This window comes from Arachis hypogaea, chromosome 13, assembly GCF_003086295.3.
Source record: "Arachis hypogaea cultivar Tifrunner chromosome 13, arahy.Tifrunner.gnm2.J5K5, whole genome shotgun sequence".
Classification (NCBI taxonomy): Eukaryota; Viridiplantae; Streptophyta; class Magnoliopsida; order Fabales; family Fabaceae; genus Arachis; species Arachis hypogaea.
In genome coordinates this window covers 84255574-84261628 of record NC_092048.1, presented here as the reverse complement: position 1 = coordinate 84261628, position 6055 = coordinate 84255574, and the positions used below count along the sequence as shown (strand labels likewise).

The window sequence follows — 6055 nt, the reverse complement described above, 5'->3', positions numbered from 1 at the left end:
TCAATTTCAGCCAAAAAATACATGAAATCATAGAAAAATACACAAACTCATAGTAAAGTCTAGAAATGTGATTTTTAATTAAAAACTAATAAAAATATACTAAAAACTAACTAAATCATACTGAAAACTATGTAAAAACAATGCCAAAAAGCGTATAAATTATCTGCTCATCACAACACCAAACTTAAATTGTTGCTTGTTCCCAAGCAACTGAAAATCAAATAGGATAAAAAGAAGAGAATATACTATAAATTCCAAACTATCAATGAAACTTAGCTCCAATCAGATGAGCGGGACTTGTAGGTTTTTGCCTCTTGAATAGTTTTGGCATCTCACTTCCTCCATTGAAGTTCAGAATGATTGGAATCTATAGGAACTCAGAATTCAGATAGTGTTATTGATACTCCTAGTTCAGTATGTTGATTCTTGAACACAGCTACTTTATGAGTCTTGGCCGTGGCCCTAAGCACTTTGTTTTCCAGTATTACCATCGGATACATAAATGCCACAGACACATAACTGGGTGAACCTTTTCAGATTGTGACTCAGCTTTGCTAAAGTCCCCAATTAGAGGTGTCCAGGGTTCTTAGGCACACTCTTCTTTTGCTTTGGACCTTGCCTTTAACCGCTCAATCTCAAGTTTTCACTTGACACCTTCACGCCACAAGCACATGGTTAGGGACAGCTTGGTTTAGCCGCTTAGGCCAGGATTTTATTCCTTTAGGCCCTCCTATCCACTGATGCTCAAAGCCTTGGATCCTTTTTATTACCCTTGCCTTTTGGTTTTAAGGGTTACTGGCTTTTTGCTCTTGCCTCTTGGTTTTAAGAGCTTTTGGCTTTTTCTACTTGCTCTTTTTTTTTCCGCAAGCTTTCTGTATTCACTGCTTTTTCTTGCTTCAAGAATCATTTTTATGATTTTTCATATTATCAAATAACATTTCTCCTGTTCATCATTCTTTCAAGAGCCAACATATGTAACATTCTTAAACAACAACTTCAAAAGACATATGCACTGTTCAAGCATTCATTCAGAAAACAAAAAGTATTGTCACCATATCAAAATAATTAAACTAGTTTCAAGGATGAATTCGAAACCATGTACTACTTGTTCTTTTGTAATTAAAATATTTTTCATTCAAGAGAGGTGATGGATTCATAGGAAATTCATAACTTTAAGGCATAGACACTTAAATACTAGTGATCATGAAGACAAAAACATAAACAAACATAAAGTATAAAAATCAAAAAACAGGAAAATAAATAAACAAGGAGATTAAGGAACGAGTCCACCTTAGTGAGGGTGGCGTCTTCCTCTTCTTGAAGAACCAATGGTGCTTTTGAGCTCCTCTATGTCTCTTCCTTGTCTTTCTTGCTCCTCCCTCATAGCTCTTTGATCTTCTCTAATTTCATGGAGGATGATGGAGTGCTCTTGATGTTCCACCCTTAATTGTCCCATGTTGGAACTTAATTCACCTAGGAAAGTGTTGATTTATTCCCAATAGTTTTGTAGAGGAAAGTGCATCCCCTGAGGCATCTCAGGGATTTCATGGTGAGGAATTTCCTCATTCTCATGTTGAGGTCCAAGCTCTCTTGTTTGCTCCATCTTTTTCTTAGTGATGGGCTTATCCTCTTCAATGAGGATGTCTCTCACTATGTCAATTCCAGCCGAATTACAGAGGTGGCAAATGAGGTGAGGAAAGGCTAACCTTGCCAAAGTGGAGGACTTGTCAGCCACCTTGTAGAGTTCTTGAGGTATAATCTCATGAACTTCCACTTCCTCCCCAATCATGATACTATGGATCATGATGGCCCGGTCTATAGTAACTTCAGACCGGTTGCTAGTAGGAATTATTGAGCGTTGAATGAACTGCAACCATCCTCTAGCTACTGGTTTAAGGTCAAGCCTTCTTAGTTGAACCGGCTTGCCCTTTGAGTCAATTTTCCATTGAGCTCCTTCCACACATATGTCCATGAGGACTTGGTCCAACCTTTGATCAAATTTGACTCTTCTAGTGTAGGGGCGTGCGTTCTCTTTCATTATTGGCAAGTTGAACGCCAGCCTTACATTTTTCGGACTGAAATCTAAGTATTTCCCCCGAACCATGGTGAGCCAAGGCTTTGGATTCGGGTTGACACTTTGATCATGGTTCCTAGTGATCCATGCGTTTGCATTGAACTCTTGAACCATTAGGATTCCAACTTGTTGAATGGGGTTGGTTAGGATTTCCCAACCTCTTCTTTGGATCTCATGTCGGATCTCCGGATACTCATTTTTCTTGAGTTTGAAAGGGACTTCGGGGATCACTTTCTTCTTGGCCACAACTTCATAGAAGTGGTGTTGATGGACCTTAGAGATGAATCTCTCCATCTTCCATGACTCAGAGGTGGAAGCAATTGCCTTCCCTTTCCTCTTTCTAGAGGTTTCTCTGGCCTTAAGTGCCATAAATGGTTATGGAAAAACAAAAAGCAATGCTTTTACCACACCAAACTTAAAATGGTTGCTCGTCCTCGAGCAAAAGAAAAGAGAAAGAAGTAGAAGAAGAAGAAAAATAGAGGAGATGGAGGGAGAAGGTGGATTCGGCCAAGGGGAAGAAGAGAAATTATTTTGAATTTAAAGGTAGGTGGGGTTTTTTGGGGAAGAGAGGATGGATGTGAGTGGTGAAGAGGTGTTGGGAAGAAGTAGATGGGGATCCTGTGGGGTCCACAGATCCTGAGGAGATCCTGTGGGGTCCACAGATCCAGTGGGGCCAAGGACTTTAATCGTCCCTGCTCCAATTAGGCGTGTAAACGCCCTCTGTAGGCAATCCTGGCGTTTAACGCCAGATTGCAGCATGTTTCTGGCGTTAAGCGCCACTTCCATGCTTGTTTTAGGCGTTCAACGCCAGACTGCAACATGTTTCTGGCGTTGAACGCCAGTTTTCCTTTGGGGTGCATTCCTGGCGTTTAAACGCCAGAATGCTGCTTGTTTCTGGCGTTTAACGCCAGTTTCATGCTCTGTTCTGGCGTGAAACGCCAGCCAGATGCTCCTTACTGGCGTTTAAACGCCAGTAAGCCCTTCCTCCAGGGTGTTTTATTTTCAATGCTATTTTTTATTCTGTTTTTGAATTTTTTTTGTAGTTTTTGTGACTCCACATGATCATCAACCTAGTAAATCATGAAATAATAAAGAGAAAATAAAATAAAATATATTAAATAACATTGGGTTGCCTCCCAACAAGTGCTTCTTTAATGTTAATAGCTTGAGAGTGGATTCTCTCTGAGCCACACAGGTGATCAGGTCAATTTTATAGATTCCCAACACCAAACTTAGAGTTTGGATGTGGGGATTCAACACCAAACTTAGAGTTTGGCTGAGGCCTCCCAACACCAAACTTAGAGTTTGATTGTAGGGGCTTTGTTTGACTCTGTACTGAGAGAAGCTTTTCATGCTTCCTCTCCATGGTTACAGAAGGAGATTCTTGAGTTTTAAACACAAGGTTGTCCTCATTCAGTTGAAGGATCAATTCTCCTCTGTCTACATCAATCACAGCTCTTGTTGTAGCTAGGAAGGGTCTTCCAAGGATGATGGATTCATCCTCATCCTTCCCAGTGTCTAGGATTATGAAATCAGCAGGGATGTAAAGGCCTTCAACCTTTACTAACATGTCCTCTACTAGTCTATAAGCCATTTTCATAGATTTGTCTGCCATCTCTAATGAGAAATTGGTAGCCTGTACCTCAAGGATTCCAAGTTTCTCCATTACAGAGAGTGGCATGAGGTTTATCCCTGACCCAAGGTCACATAGAGCCTTCTCAAAGGTCATGGTGCCTATGGTACAAGGTATTAAGAACTTTCCAGGATCCTGTTTCTTCTGAGGCAATCTCAGTTGATCCAGATCACTCAGTTCATTGGTGAGCAAGGGAGGTTCATCTTCCCAAGTCTCATTACTAAATAATTGGTATTCAGCTTCATGATAGCACCAAGGTACTTGGCAACTTACTCTTCAGTAACATCTTCATTCTCTTCAGAAGAAGAATACTCATCAGAGCTCATGAATGGCATAAGGAGGTTCAATGGAATCTCTATGGTCTCTAGATGAGCCTCAGATTCCTTTGGCTCCTCAGAGGGAAACTCCTTATTGATCTCTGGACGTCCCAGGAGGTCTTCCTCACTGGGATTCACTTCCTCCTCCTCTTTTGTGGTTTCGGCCATGATGGTCATTTCAATGGCCTTGTACTCTCCTTTTGGATTTTCTTCTGTTTTGCTTGGGAGAGTACTAGGAGGGATTTCAGTGATCCTTTTACTCAGTTGGCCCACTTGTGCTTCCAAATTTCTAATGGAGGACCTTGTTTCATTCATGAAACTTAGAGTGGCCTAGATAGATCAGAAACTATATTTGCCAAGCTAGATGGATTCTGCTCAGAACTCTCTGTCTTTTGCTGACTGGATGATGGAAAAGGCTTGCTATTGCTAAACCTGTTTCTTCCACCATTATTAAAGTCTTGTTGAGGCTTTTATTGATCCTTCCATGAGAGATTTGGGTGATTTCTGCATGAGGGATTATAGGTGTTTCCATAGGGTTCACCCATGTAATTCACTTCTACTATTGCAGGGTTCTCAGGATCATAAGCTTCTTCCTCAGAAGATGCCTCTTGAGTACTGTTGGATGCAGCTTGCATTTCATTCAGACTCTGAGAAATGATATTGACTTGCTGAGTCAATATTTTATTCTGAGCCAATATGACATTCAGGGTATCAATTTCAAGAACTCCCTTCTTCTGAGGCGTCCCATTACTCACAGGATTCCTCTCAGAAGTGTACATGAACTGGTTATTAGCAACCATGTCAATGAGTTTTTGAGCTTCTTCAGGCGTTTTCTTTAGGTGAATGGATCCAACTGCAGAAGTATCCAATGACACCTTAGCTAATTCAGACAGACCATCATAGAATATATCCAAGATGGTCCATTCTGAAAGCATGTTAGAAGGACACTTTTTGGTCAGTTGCTTATATCTCTCCCAAGCTTCATAAAGGGATTCACCTTCTTTTTGTCTGAAGGTTTGAACATCCACTCTAAGCATACTCAGCTTTTGAGGAGGAAAGAACTTGGCTAAGAAAGCTGTGACCAGCTTATCCCAAGAGTTCAGGCTATCTTTGGGTTGAGAGTCCAACCACATTCTAGCTCTGTCTCTTACAGCAAACGGGAAAAGCATAAGCCTATAGACCTCGGGATCAACCCCATTGTCTTAACAGTATCACAGATCTGCAAGAATTCAGTTAAGAACTGAAAAGGATCTTCAGATGGAAGTCCATGAAACTTGTAGTTCTGCTGCATCAGAGAAACTAATTGAGGTTTCAGCTCAAAGTTGTTTGCTCCAATGGCAGGGATGGAGATGCTGCTTCCATGTAAATTGGAACTAGGTGCAGTAAAGTCACCAAGCATCCTCCTTGCATTATTATTATTTTCGGCTGCCATCTCCTCTTCCTGTTCGAAAATTCCTGTAAGGTTGTCTCTGGATTGTTGTATTTTAACTTCTCTTAGTTTCCTTTTCAGAGTCCTTTCAGGTTCAGGATCTGCTTCAACAAGAATGTTCTTGTCCTTGCTCCTGCTCATATGACAAAGAAGGGAATAACAAAGAAAATATGGAATCCTCTATGTCACAGTATAGAGATTCCTTTGTGTGAGTAGAAGAAGAAAAGAATGTAATGTAAAGAAGAGAAGAGGAAAAAACTCGAACACAGAGAGGGAGGTGGTGTTCGAATTTTTTTGAATGGAAGAGAAGTGTTAGTAGATGAATAAATAAATAGAAGGAGATGAGAGAGAGGAGAGTAGTTCGAAGATTAAACAAAATAAAATAAAAATATTTTAAAATTGAATTGAAAATTCGAAAATTAAAAGTGAAATTAAATTAAAATTTAAAATAATTAGTTAATCAAAATGAAATTTTGAAAAAGAGGGAGGTATTTTCGAAAATTTAAGAGAAATTGAATTAGTTAGGTGGCTTTGAAAAAGATATGATTGAAACAAAAAGATAAGATTGATTGAAAAAGATTTGAAAATCAATTTTAAAAAGA

The 6055-nt window shown here is 39.8% G+C and overlaps 1 non-coding gene across 1 annotated transcript; it reads left to right on the top strand.

Moving 5' to 3' along the window:
* The first annotated feature begins 4953 nt into the window (after positions 1 to 4953).
* LOC112739465 (small nucleolar RNA R71) lies at positions 4954 to 5061 on the top strand. Its single transcript, XR_003170401.1, has one exon. It is a non-coding gene; the product is annotated as a small nucleolar RNA R71 (small nucleolar RNA).
* Positions 5062 to 6055: the final 994 nt, after the last annotated feature.